General features: G+C 40.1%; 1 pseudogene; it reads left to right on the top strand.

Moving 5' to 3' along the window:
* Window positions 1–411: 411 nt before the first annotated feature.
* Window positions 412–14107, top strand: LOC119742719 (annotated as a pseudogene).
* The last annotated feature ends 743 nt before the right edge of the window (window positions 14108–14850 follow it).

The following is a 14850-nucleotide window of genomic DNA, read 5'->3' as shown; positions in this document are numbered from 1 at the left end:
ATATCATAGTGCCCCCCACCCCCCATGCACTTAAAAATTGTATGCACCCCAAGGTGCCCCCGCAGAAGTTTAACCCTATAGTTACGCCATTGACCGAATCTCAAATTCATAATCACTACCAAGCTAATTAACAAAGTCATTTTTAAGTATTAAAAACAAATAGTGCTCCTTTAAAAACTAAACCACGCAACAAGGCGCACAAAAACCGTGATCTGTCACCCAAATTTAATGTGACTTTATGGGCAACATTTTGAAGTCATGATGTAATTTGGCAATGACTAAGTTCACGATTCTACCACGTCCGGGTATGCTGGCCAATTCACAGCTGGGTTTGTGGACAACTTTTACTAGGAAGATGACGTCACTCACCCTCGCAACCGGTCCTGGACTGTTATTTAAGGGCAAGTTCGGGTGATCGGACTCACATTTTCAGAGTGAAGCTAGCAGAATATTTCTCTTATAAGACGAGTTCAGCTTTTTATAAACTTTTTAGGTAGTTGGAGTTGTTTCAAAATGACTTTGACTTTTGTGTCTGTAGTTGCCCTCATTGCAGCGGTGTTATCGGCACGAAGTGTGACTTCGTCACCCGCGATCTTGGTAAGTACACCATGCAGGTTCTTCCCATGAAATTTACTCTTTCACTTCTTTGAAAAGTGTTTGGAGGACAGTTTTTTTCATCGTGCGTCAAATCTTGAGAATGCAAACAAAGTTCAAGAAAGGAATTCAACTGTTCATCTGTTTTTGTTTGATTTTAATGAATCACACGGTAAAAATGAGGAGTTGGCCATTTCGAATCGTTGATTGCGGTTTTTCTATAAGTGTAATTCATTTTGAAGAGATTACCCTGTTCACGATAAGAGAACGCTTTTACATTATGCTGTAAGATACACTGTATTAAAAAAAAATTATCAAAAGGTGGGGAGGTATGTCTTTTCTGACCAATAATAAATTCAAATACTGAACGTCGAAAAAGGATTTTCGCTTGTGAATCAGAGTGGTATTTTTTTACAAGAAATTAAAACCACAGTTTAGGCCTAAAGTTATTGGAAGCAATTGTTTTATAACTTGTTTATAAGTGTTGTTTTGTTTTTGTTTTGCCTGACGCATCACTGAAGTGAAATTTTGACTGTGCATTGATTGATATTGCTGGTCGATTTAATTTCATCAACGCATCTACGACGGCTCTATTGCAATGAAGTGATAAAATGAGCACGGCAAGGAGCGAAAAGAGTGTTGCAACTTTGTCTTTCCTCGCAAACAAAATAAACCAAAAGAAAGCGCTTTTGCACAACTGGTATGCGACAAAAATAAATTTCAAACTGTCTTCTTATTCCTCAACCAAATTGTACTAGGGAAAACACATACCTGATGGCCATTACACAAAGCAAAAGTAATACTTGAGCGTGATACAAGTTGAGGTCAAGGATATGAATCGGAAGTAGAATACAACTCGTTACTTGTACCCTTAAAGTTTCAACAGATGTTTTTGCAATTGCCGAAAAGGTGTGTTTTCAACTTCCATGCTAGCTTTACCTGGAATAATTGAGTATTCGGATTTGTTTTGGTTGGGAAATGTCGTTTGTTGATGGCCTTGACCTCAACTAAATTGACCTCTAAAAAGTACGGCTTGGAGTGTCGACGGATGTTTCAAAGTATGAAGGTATATAACAGTTAACCGTATATTCGACTTTACAAAGTAAAATGACCTAGTTAACTGTGATTGCCGGGGAAAAGACAATCTTTTCTTCAGTGGAAATTGCGCGAACAGATCGATGGTCCACACAGCGGTTTATTTTGATTTGGTTTGGGATGCCGGAGAGAGAACAAAGTGTGATTTTTTTTCTTAAACGGGACCCCATTTTTATCCTAGCTGCAAATGATGTAACAAGACTGTTACCGAAACATACAGCACAATCTCATCGCCCTTTTAACAACATTATTCTTCGTAAACAATACACATAGGACTAATCAAAGTGACTTCACCAAACAAACGTTCGTAATTAAGCATTCTAAAATGAAGTCACTTTTTTTCTTTGTTGGTAAATTAATCAGGACGGACATGATCTTACGCATGAAGACATCAAAAGCTACTTCGGAGGAATCACCGTGACATCCAAAAATGGTAATGTGAACTCATCTGACAATATGACCTACCCGTTAGTTTTCGGAATTCTCAAGCTTTAATTTTGAGTTTAAAAAAATATTAGGAAGAAGGCTCAACGCTATTTATATCCGGACTATTCTGGAGAAACAAAACCAACAGTGCTCAGAGTTTGGCTTTTAACAGGCCAAGAAAAAAACTATACTTGAACACAGATTCTTTGCACGCCAGGAACTCTTTGTGTGTAATAACGTGTAGAGTCTTACCCCCCAAAAGTGGAGTTGACCCTTTTTGTTGTCGTGTAATAATCCATTCCCATCCCTGGACTTATTAATTAATCAAACACAATTTTGGCAAATCTTTTCCTGTAGGGGACCCAAATTACGACATCGTGGACATTTGGGACCTGCCCACCGACTCTCCCACAAAACAACCCCTCCGTGATGCCGTGCCGCACCGCCACCAACACGACGTCCACTTCACCGCGTTCCGGGAGGACTACCACCTCCGCCTGAGCAAGAACCCCTGGCTGGCCCGGCAGGGGTTGCGGATGGAAACGCTTGGACGGAACGGCACGGTGGTGGCGAGTCAGGAGGTACAGAGGGACTGCTACTACTTCGGGGAGTTGGTGTCGCATAACAGCTCGTCCGTTGCCATCAGTAAATGCAACGGTTTGGTAAGAAGTCAACTCATTTTGTCAGCGGTCTTTTTATACGGTTTCAGAATGTTGCCGTGGTGTTTTAACGATTGCATCAATTATTATTTCACGGTTGACATTCCTTACCATTTCTTTGTTCCAACCCCTCCCCTCCCCCACTCATACAATATTTTTGAATTGCTATTTTCTCGCAGTAAAAAAAGTTGTTCGCTTATTCATAAGTTCACTCATTCAAAAAATTTAAAATAGGATAGGGCAGAACACTGAAATGACGTAAATACTGAAGAATACCGAAATAATGTAATCATTTTTGGAACAAAATCTTATAACAAGGTGGCAGGGCTGGACAAAAGGAACGACTCTACAGTTTACAACCACAAAAGAATGATTAGGCCTTTACAGCCTGAAACAAAGTTTTACATTACATCAAGTGAATGAAAACTAGAGAACGTGTTCCAAAAATGTCGGTGAATTTTTAAGAACAGAATCAGAAACCGTTCGAATTTCATTTAATGGTTGTCTGAAAGTTTCCACAGTCTGAAAATGGGCCCTCAAATGCCCTTTTTTTTTTATTGATTCTGCCTTAAAATGGCCGATAGTTTCCGAGTTTACTCCATTAATGCACTACACAGCAGTTCGGACCATTGATTTTCTTCCTTTTCTCAATACAGGCCGGAGTAATCAGTTACGGCGAACACGACATTTTCATCAAACCCCTCCGACGCGACCACGCGGAGCAATATAGACGGAGACGAAGAGATGCGGTCGACCCTCACGTTGTATACAGACGGTCTGCGGGTGATAGTGACCCGGCAGCTCAGTTCTGTAGCCCGCCGCCACGTAAGTAAAATACGGCGTGGGTTTTTCCATGGTGGATGTTGTTTAGATTTAAATTTTAAAATTTAATCGTTGTCTCATTCGTAAAGATTTGTTTCTGCGCATGCCTTTTTCTGTGATGTAAGGCCTTTAGTCCTATGTTTACTAGAGACTGCACACGTTTTTAGAAAAGTTAAACTATTTAATGTTGATTGTATTTTCGGTTTTTAAATTAATCAATCCATTGATAGACAGTGAAAGAGATTGAATAATAATTTCATTAATTTAATTACAAATGTAGTTATTTATCGAATTTGTATTTTTAAAAATCTACATGTAGTTGGTAGACTAATTATTGTTGACATTTCGAATGATGGTGATAATTTCATTGCAGATTCATGAAACTGATCAGTTTCTTAAACAAATAATATGATTATGGAATATAGTTATTGATTGATTTATAAATTAAACAGACTCGACTGATAATTCATTTAAAATAATCATAAATTGATAATTGAAAAAAAATCGATTGATGATTGATCAGATTGGAATATCATATTCACTGTTTGATGGTCGAAAATCGATCGATTGATTGATTGATTAATTATTATATATCTATACGTGTTTTCTCAGCAATGAAAGATCCCGAGACAGGCATGACAGTCGACGAGGAGATGGTCGCAGCCTTGGACGGCAAACTCCTGCCGTCCTCCCTCCAGACAGGTCAGAAATACATGGAACTCATGGTCATGGCGGACAATGAGATGCGCAGACACCACAGAGACGACTTGGAGTCTTACGTTATGACTATTTTGAATATTGTAAGTCACTTAATATGATATTGCACTTTCAAATTATTCATTATTCACCTTCTGTATTATTCATGGTCCCTTTTCCGTCTGCTATACCGCAGATCATATACTTCATGTTTTTTTCCAAATCCTTTTAATTACATGGTGTGTTTTCGATAACTTTCAACACTGGAGTTGTAGTCGTGAAAATTGCTGAAACTATAAATAACAGGTTTTTTTAGTGAGATCACAGAATGAAAGCCATTGGCACAATCAAACCTTCACTTGGCATTGATCACGTGTCAATCATCTCGGCATAGGCGATGCTTCTAAACTGAAAAAGTAAAACGAAGGAGAAGAAGAAACATAGGCTTACTAATAACTGATGAGATGTTTCTTCTTCCAGGTTGCGCGTCGGTTTGTGGATCCTAGCTTGGGAGCCAATCTTCGAATTCATCTCGTCAAGTTTTATGTCTTGGAAAGCGATCAAGTCGGCTCGGTAAGGATTTAATACTTTTTTTCTTTTTTTTTAATCACTCATCAAAAAAAAAACCACCAAAGTATATCACAAATCACAAAGTGCCAATCCAAAAAGTGCTAGTGCTAAATCTGTTTCACACTTGAGACAGATTTTGGTTGGAAGTGGAGTTTGTGTTTTTGGAGAAGTCAGAGGTCTTACAATAAAAATTGGAATCTAATAGTGAAACCTCGAAAATGGTCAAGCCGAAGCAACCACATATTCTATTAATAGCATTCCAGTTTACATTGTCAGAAATCTTGCCTCAACTGAATAAAAACTCTTAGTTTGCCTTTAAACCCTCAAGGATATGGGGAAAAACAGTTCAGATATTGAGTTTATTGTAACTCTGTGGCTATCTTTGTTTTGAAATAAATTTAGTGCAATAACAATAATCGTTAAAATAAAAACAACAACTTCTATTTCAAGGGGTCGGATGGGTTTTCGACGGAGGATGCTTTTACTGTCAGCAACAATGGCTACCAGCTACTGGATGACTTCTGCCAGTGGCAAGGAACAAAGAACGAAGTTGACGATGTACACCCAGAGCATTGGGATAATGCTATGCTATTAACTAGGTAAGGTGGAGCAGCCATCATATAAAAAAAATAAAAACATAGATGGATCCAGGGGCCATGGGGTCGGGTCATGCCCCTCCCCCTCCCCAAACCAGAGAAGGGGAAAGGACTTCTATTTTTAAATCAAAGCTACTTCATTGCCTTGATTTTTTTTTTAAAGAATGCCCATTCGCATCAAATAAGGTCTGGTCCCCCCCCCCCCCCCGATCCCCTGCTTTCCAAATTCACTGCAACTGTTGATCCATTCTGGGTGCCCCCATAAATTACTGTTGTCCCCTACCCCCCCCCCCCCCCCCCCCCAACTGAAAAAAACCCAGGCTACGCCTCTGTTGCCCACATCCCCTCCACCTGCCAAACTGATCAATACATACGTGTGCATAGGTCATAATGCTGTCACATTCAGACAGACAGATCCGAGCGATGTACTAACCTCATCTTGGTTTGTTGTTTGGTTTTTGTCATCTCAGATATAACCTGATAAACCCCACCGATGGCTCCGATTCGCTGCTTGGCCGCGCACCCGTTGGTGGCACCTGCCGTCACTTCCAACAGTGCTCAGTGAATGAAGACGATGGTCTAGGCAGTGCCTTGACCATTGCACATGAGACTGGACACACGTGAGTATTAATCAAGCCAATCACAAGTCCAGCCAGAGACTAGTGATTACAGACCAGTGATGTATGGGACCAATTTGCATTTGGGTAGATGGAGGCAGAGCCTTGTAATTTTATGGAGGGGCAATCAACAAGCCTCTGTACTGATGACGTCACACTTTGTTTACATTTGCGCTGGGGCCCACGGTCCACTGAGCACCATAGGAAAGCACACACGTAAACAAAGTGTGATGTCATCAGTACAGAGCTTATTGGTTTGTCATTTTAAAAATAAAGGTCTATTTTTTTGTGGTGTAGGCCTGCAGGTTTGGAAAGGGGGGGGGGTTTACTGCCAAAAATGTGTGGGTATTAAGCATTGGCTGTGGTTTTGTGCATGATTTTTCTATTTTTTGGCAGCCGAAGACCCCCCTTCTTCATAGATCTGCCAAAAGTGAAGACACAATAGGAAGCAAGGGGGAGGGGGTTGCCTCGCTTCCTCTTCCCTCATATATTTCTTATGATTTTGACTTATGACTTTATTACAGCTCAGTTATTTTGGGGCAGGTAAACTGAACGAAATGATGGATTATCCAGACCAACATTTTCAAAACGGGAACATTTTCAACAGGTCAAAATGGGAACGAATAAAATTATTTTCCAGTGTGACAACCCCAAAATTAGCAATAAGAACAGAAACAGCTCTGATGATGGCTACGAACTAAATAGATTTGCCTTTTTTTTTTCAGACTGAATTTGAATCATGACAGCACTTACGGTTGTCCAGACGGCATCAACATCATGTCTGGGCTTCGATCCGCTGGTGAGGGAGCCCTCTCTTGGTCTATGTGTAGTCAGACTAATATCCAGGAGTTCCTGAGGTAAGACCATCTTCAGCGATGATCTTCATTTCTTGACTGAAACGTTGACAAAAGGAAACTATATAGATATACACAGTTTGACAGTTATTGTTCAAGAGCCCATTCAACTAATGCAGTTTACTTTACTGATGTAGTCATCAACATACTTGTTTGATTCTAACTTTAGGAAGTAGGATAAAACTTGACTTGTTAAAATAAACGTACTTTTTAATTATAAATCCTCGGCTCAATCTTAAGAAATGATGCATTCTTATTTGACAAAACAACACTGAATATCACCAACAGCATTGTGACTACATTCATATCATAATCTAGAACTAGTTAAACCAACAAAGTAATTTAATAACAGACAATAAGTTTTGATATGAATGAAGGGTTAATGAACAATACCTTTTTCTTTTGGATGATATCAGAAACCCAGTCAGTAACTGCCTGAATGATGAGCCTTTGATGGCACCGCTTTCCGTAAATGAACTACCGGGCACCGTCTACAGCTATGCAGACCAATGCAAACTGGCATTTGACAGCGACCGGTACACAATGCCTGTCGATGGACAAGTATGTAAAATTCAAGTATAATGACAATATCTGTATTGAACAACTTGTAATCTTTGATTATCCTTCTCCAAAACAGAAAATGAAACTAGGTCCACATTATGTGGTCTATCTTGGTAAGGGTTTGTGACTCATAATCATATGGTCAGCTGAGTGATTCAAATTTAGCTGTTGGTTATACATTGTGTTCATGGGCAAGCATGTTTACCTCAACTTGCCTCTCTTCATGGGTACAAATGGTGTCAGCATTAGTTTTGGATTAATTTGGACTGGCATCCCATCCAGAGGGAACAGAAATGTTCCCAGTCACAGACTTTCTTACAAACTAGTACCTCACTATTTTTTTTATTATTATTATTATTATTAATTCTTTTTTTTTTTGGGGGGGGGGCAATTTTATACATATTCTTAGGGACTGAAACTAATTATATAATATTTCTGTGAAGGTTGACTGCACTGTTCTGGCTTGCCAAGATCCAAGCAGGGCTTGGCGATCTAAAGGCACTCCAGTTATGGAAGGGACCGAGTGTGGGACTGATAAGGTAAGCCTTTGAATTTGATAATAAACTAAATAATAAATTGCTGTTCTCTAGTGAGGGGTTAGTTGGAAATGTAATAAATTTGATGTGTTTTTTTTATTTGCTTACCAAAAGTGAAATATTGAAATCGTGGCCAAAGTTGGTTAAGTGATAAGTTGGAATATTGAAGGGAAAAAAAAGAGAAATATTTTCAACAGGAGTCTGGCAAGCAGGGATGTAGTCGAGTCGAACACAAGTCCCTGCAAAGTCCATCACTAGTCCTCCAGTCTGAATCCAACTCACAAGCTTTAAATAAACTTTGACAAGGGCATTTCCTATAGTTACTGTTCATCCACAGTTGCTTGTGATGGACTTGTGATGTACTTGCAACTGAACTTTTTTGTGACTGGACTTGTGATTTACTTTTGACTGGATTTTGATGTACTTGTGATGGACTTGACTACATCTCTGCCGGCAAGCTATTTATACTTTATAAATACTTACTAGTTTATACTTTTAGCAAATAAGATTTTCTTAGTTATATGTGCATCAACTGAAGAGATTCATAGAAAGTGATATTCATTTGTCCAAGTTCTGCAGGTCTAATTATTTGTTAAAAAGTTTCAAAATGATATTCGGTTTTTCTTTTCCTCCTCCTTAGTGGTGCATTAATGGTCAGTGTGTCCAGCGTGAGCCTCTGCCCGATGCTGTGGATGGTCAGTGGTCGTCCTGGGGCGGTCAGTTTGGATCGGCTGAGTTTGGACCCTGCTCCCGATCCTGCGGGGGCGGTGTTCGGTCCAGAATGCGCTACTGTGACAATCCTCCGTAAGGGAACTCCCAATACATTTATATATTCATTGCGTGAACTTATCTTACTATAATTCCAGAATCTCTGTGAATTTTATCCCACGGAACTACTTTTCCAGTCTGAATATTACATTGTCATTTATTTTTTCAGACCCTCCAATGGTGGCGGGGGTGTGAGGGCAGCAACACGGAGTATATGGTCTGTGAAACACAGGTAAGAAGTTGCACTTTTTGGAGTTGTATAATTTGTCCCGGGTGGTGTGTTCTTTCTGAGAACTTGTAAGGAAAAACACAGAAGAACAATACAGCAAAGAAGAATTGTAAAAACAATCTTTTTGTATTGCTTGTGTACATTTGTAGAGGGCGGATCCAGTTTTGGTTCAAGGGGAGGGGTGTTAGCAAGCATGTACTACCTTTTTTCTGTATGATTTAGGGGGACAGCGGACGAACTAAATCCCCCATAGATCCACCACTTCGTATAGATACTATCACGGAAGGAGAAAAACACGAAGGCATCAGCAGAGTGCATATGAATGAAGAATAAATAGAAATTTCATAGTCAAAGTCAACAACTGAGATGATTATAGTTTACTGCAACTTTGAAGATTATAGTTTATGCCTGAATCATGTCAAAGAACAGACAGTTCTTCAGGCATGCTTCTGCTGCTGCATGTTGTTGTTCTTCCCAACTTTGGAATGACAATGAAGTTGAAGATATTACAGTGGAAAGGAAAGCAATGGATTAAATTATTACAAAAATAGGAAATAGTGAGTAGAGGGGTTGGAGGAGGTATAGTGTTATCAAGGCTCTGTATGATCTTTATAATTATTTTTTTTTCCAGCCATGTGCAACTTCACAAGATGACTTCAGAGATGAGCAGTGTATGGCATCCAATGACATACCACTCAATGGTGTCACTTATAACTGGGTCAAAGGCTTCACAACAGAACAAACAGGTAAACAAAATTTAAAAGAATATTTTTGTAGTTCAATCAGTGCTGTTTTACAAGTGCTCAATGTCACAGTTGCTTGCAAGCTTGAAAGAGGCACATATGCGGAGAAAATTATAAAATTATCAGTAAAGGAAGTAAATTGCAGAATTTTATTCAGGTCCTTAAATGTTGATCACAAATCATCATAAGTCAATCACAACCAATCGTAAGTGATCACAAATCAATCATAAGTCATCATAAGTCAATCACAAGTCAATTACAAGGCAATCACAAGCCTCCAGCCTAATGTCAAGTGTTAAGCTTTTCCTTTGTCATAGTTCATCTCCTCAAAGTTTTATGTTTGTGTAATTGACTTGTGATTGACTATGATTTGACTTGTGATTGACTTATGATTTGACTTGATCGACCTGACTTTTACTCTGGCTGCTCAATCTTTGGTGAAGTTTATCAATGACAACGTCAGTTACTTTTATTATATGTTATTGCCTTAGGTGACGAGCTTTGCCAGTACAAATGTCTGAGCGACCAGCGATTCTGGGCCAAGAGGGAGCCCTTTCGATTCACAGACGGCACCCGGTGTTGGCACAACGAGAAGAATGATGCCGTAAACTCAAGCTGTCAAGCTGTGTGTGGGAGGTCTTTGTAAGGTATGTGGGAGGGAACCAGAACTTTTGTGAGATTGTGTCCAAAATGGACTCTGTGGCTACAGCTTAGGCTATTTGCTGTAATTTATATATGACCAAAACAAAAAAGAAGTCGTAGCCTTAAAACAGCTAATTCTGAAACAAACCATGTTGCCAGGCATGGTTTCAAATGATTTCAGATTGTTTTGAAGTGTCTTTTGAAATTCTTTACAAAGAAATATTTTTTATTAATGTACCTTCGTTTGAAAATGTACAACTTTTCAAATTCCCTCAAAATGCAGAACTGACAACTGAACAAACTGAAAAAAACGTATCCACTTTCAAATTTTTCGATTTGAATTTGATGGTCAAAGTTTCTTGACTTGCAACAAGTTTGTAAATATATTTTGCTCTGAAAAAAAAACACACCTTCTTTGGCATTACAGAATTGGCAACTACAAAAACAAAAATACTGTGGTTTGAAAAAATTGAGGTCCCAAACCCCTTTTTCAGAAAAGGTCCTATAAAATTGAAATTGTGTCACAAAAGGGATTTCAGTGCAAAACCAATAAGTAAACTACCGGCAATAATGAAATGAAATTCCAAATATCCATGTAATTTAAATAAGACTCTATGTTTTATTTGAACAGCATTTTGGTTGTTGATGGAAGAGAAAACTCCAACTCTGGGTTTGACGTGTGTGGTGTTTGTAATGGTGATGGGTCTTCATGCACTCGCATCTCTGATTCATTCACTGGCGGCTCCAGCACTGGTAAGGCAATCATTACATCAAAATTTTGAAAGCCTAAGTTATGGTTTTATTGCTCTGGTTGGTTTGCTGGCAAGCGAATTCAGCACGCTTTGTGGCTATGAGTTATGATTGCTTGTTGATGGCAGGATGGCTTAGTGGTTTATTGTGGCTGTCTGGCTTGCTGGTGGGCTGGCTAGCTGGCAGGTTGGCTTGCTGCTGCATGCTAATTGGCTGGCCAACCAGCTGTCTGGCTGGCTGGCTGGCCGACTCCCCTACTGGCTGACTGGTTGGCTGGCTGGCTGGCTGTGACCCAGGTTGTCTCGCCGGTATGCTGAATGGCGGCTAGCCAGATGTCATGCTGGCTTGCCAACTGACGTACTGGCTGACAGGTTGGCTGGCTGTCTGAGTTGCTGACTGGCTGGTTGGCTAGCATTCTGGCTGGTTGGCTAGCATACTGGCTGGTTGGTTGGCTGGTTGGTTGGCTTGTTGGCCGGCTAGCTGGTTGGCTGGCTGTTTGACTAGCTAGCTGGTTAGCTGGCTAGCATGCTGGCATGCTGGCTGGTTGGCTGGGCGACTGGCTGGCTGGCTACTAGCATGCTGGCATTAGCTGGCTGGCTGGCTGCTGGTCGGCTGGCTGGCTGGCTGTGTGATGGCTGCTTGGCTGTCTGGTATGCTGGCTGTTAAATATTAGTTTGCCTATTGGATTCCCACCAACCAAACAATTGTATGGGTCGGTGTTACTGGTTGCCATTGGTTGGCATTCTGTAAATTAGTATCACTTTGATTTGGGTTTCTGAAATACGTCATTGCAAATATCCTTGTGATTTTTTGGTGATTCTGATGTTTAGATTCATATTTCTTCATTTCGCTCCATTTGCAGGTTTCAATCATTTCCTAACACTACCTGTTGGCTCAACTGGTGTAGAGATAGCCATACTAATGCCCGTTACACTTACATTGGTAAGTAAGATTAAAAAATCATCTTTCTTCAATGAGTAAATAAATTATATTGCCAAATTTCAAAGACTGAGTTGCATCCCAGAAAAATAGTCAGCAACAATTGATATTTAGTGAGTATAGAAGTCACATTTCATGTTCAAATTACTTTTCAATTCATTCTTATTGACCCAAAATGTTTCTAAGATTTTACAGTGTTGTTACCTTTGAACAATGTGCAAATTTAGTAACAGGTAAATATTCATAATTCCTTTTATTTTTTAAAGCTCTTAAAATTGGCAATGAGTACGTCCTGCAAGGCACGGGTAACTACAGACCATCGACAGGCCGCTACAGCGCCGGTAGCTCAGTAGTCCTCTACGAGAATGGAAATGATCTCGAGGAACTTTTCATCCCCGGACCGATCACACAAGCGATTGAAGTGGAAGCTTACTTGTTTCTGGACCCCAACGTCAACTATGTGGGAGGAATCAACGTGAAACCGGACATTCAGTATCAGTATTATGCACCGAGTGGTTCTGGGAGCGGTGTGCAAGAGTCATTTCCGGTGAGTGACATTTATTCAGCATTTATTCATGGCAATAACAATCTGTGTACCAAATTCTACGTACACCATTATGGCCACGCTCAATGTTTACGTCGATGTGGACTGCTGGAATGGTCCGTTTTCTAGCCACAATGCTAGGTCCTAAACTGTGACATTCAGTTTGAGCTCAACTAGGCAAACAAGTCTGAAGAACCTGTAGAGATAAGTCAATGAGAAGCGATAACAGTCTTAGAGGTGGGAGGAAAACCCAGAATATTCTGGGGAAAACCCACAGAATCAGGTGGGACTGAAAAGCCTATCCACATATTGGCCCAGGCGGGATTTGAACCCGGGTCACAGCGGTGGAAGGCGAGGAAAGAACCGATACACCAACCTGACTTCCCGATTTAACATTCACTCATCAGACAGCATCGTTGTGTGATGGCTTTGGCTGCAATACTTATTGTACAAGTGACATGTGTGGGTTCGAATCCAGCTAGAGGTTCAAGACCTTTTTGTCCTTGAGCAGTAGAAAGGCAAGAAATGTTTCATTTGGGGGAGGGGTTTACAGAAAACAAAATCTGACCATTTTTTTGGCCTTGAACAATTTGAAAAGGAAGGAGAAGGGGTCTGACTGGAATTTTTTTACTTTGGTTTTTTAATTTTTGTTCCAGTTCTGAAGTCCTTTATCACTGAAAAAACAGACTTGCCTTTAAAATAACCCCAAAAACCTGAAAAGCAAGAAATAACAAGATAGTCTTCAATCCTTCACTTGAAGTATATCAGTTTATTACAAGATAACTTCCAAGCATCGCAAGTCTCATTATCATACAGCTAGACTGATTCCAACATGTATTGAAATGTATCAACATTATTTGAAATGTAATTGTACTTTTTTTTGGTGAATTGTATTCCTGCAGTTGGGTAGGGTCACCACTTTCACCCCTTGCACATCCACGTGTGGGGCGGTATGCAGACCTCGCTCCGTGAACTGCTACCGGACGTTGAATGCTCGGGAGGAGGTAGTGCCAGATGACCTATGTCCCCAGCCTAAGCCAATCGAACGCCAGGCCTGTAACACACGAGACCTGTCCCTTTGTTGTGATGCTAGCAAAGTGGGAGACAAGCGGTGGTTCCCGGTAAGCTTTTGAAATCGTAATGGACTCTTTGCAGGAACTGCAACTAATATGTCAGAGCTCTGTCTTTGTGTTATTCCCTTCAAATTTTAAATGATAAAAATGCTTCTTTGTGTGTTACAGACAGAACTGGCCTGACAATAAGTTTATGGGAATTAAGATTTAAAGCCCCTCTGAATATCGATGTTTAAACATTCATACTTTCTTCTCCAAGTTTTTTGATGTAGTTGCTCTTTCTTTTCTTCACAGTGTTCGGTGACTTGCGGTCAGGGAACACGTTCACGGATGGTGCGTTGCCTACTTGATGGCGTGGAGGCACCAGGGCAGTCCGGAGTGCGACGAAGCTAGCAGACCGCAGAACAGGAGACCTGCAATCAGGGAGAATGCTCATCAATAGGTAGGGTGCTTGAGCTTTCATGGTTGGAATCTATAAAGCTGTAGGTCCTACTGTCCGTGCTCTTCAATAAACTTTTCCACTTGTTTGGTTTATTTAAAAAAAAAAAAAATTCTCCCTATTCTGGGCATTTGCAACCTCTGAAAAAAAAGGCTTTTGTTTTTTGGTCGCTTTTTGCACACAAACAGCTCCTCCTGTGAGTAGACATGGACAATATATTAACAGAATCGAGTATCAGTCCTCATTGGTTTTATATAAGTAATTGATAAGATGAGGAATATTTTCTGATAGTAAGACACAGTATAAGGAAAATCAGTTATGGTAGATCTCACTTATTCTGATTCAGCGCATAGCTGGAGTGTGTGAATTAAGTCATCAGCGTGTGAACCAGAACAAAGATAGCCGACGTCAGACTTTGGTACTCTATTGTGACATCACATACTCAGTTTGTTCTATAAATTGATCATTGAAACTGCATGTACAATATACAACTTGAAGTAAAGCAATTTACTCACGATTCCTCTGTATTAATATAAAATCTTTATAAAGCATCCATATCCACAGGTATTGGTGTTCAAGGCGCTACATCACTATTACCCTGCTAATTTGGCCAATAAACATTCCAAATACCATCTCGGCTCCCTTTGGAGTATATACAGCTCAATGCTGCCATTTCAGCACAAAGCAGCTAAAATCA

The sequence above is a fragment of the Patiria miniata genome, unplaced genomic scaffold, assembly GCF_015706575.1.
Source record: "Patiria miniata isolate m_02_andy unplaced genomic scaffold, ASM1570657v1 HiC_scaffold_6, whole genome shotgun sequence".
In the NCBI taxonomy this organism is placed as follows: Eukaryota; Metazoa; Echinodermata; class Asteroidea; order Valvatida; family Asterinidae; genus Patiria; species Patiria miniata.
This window is presented reverse-complemented; position numbering and strand designations above follow the sequence as displayed.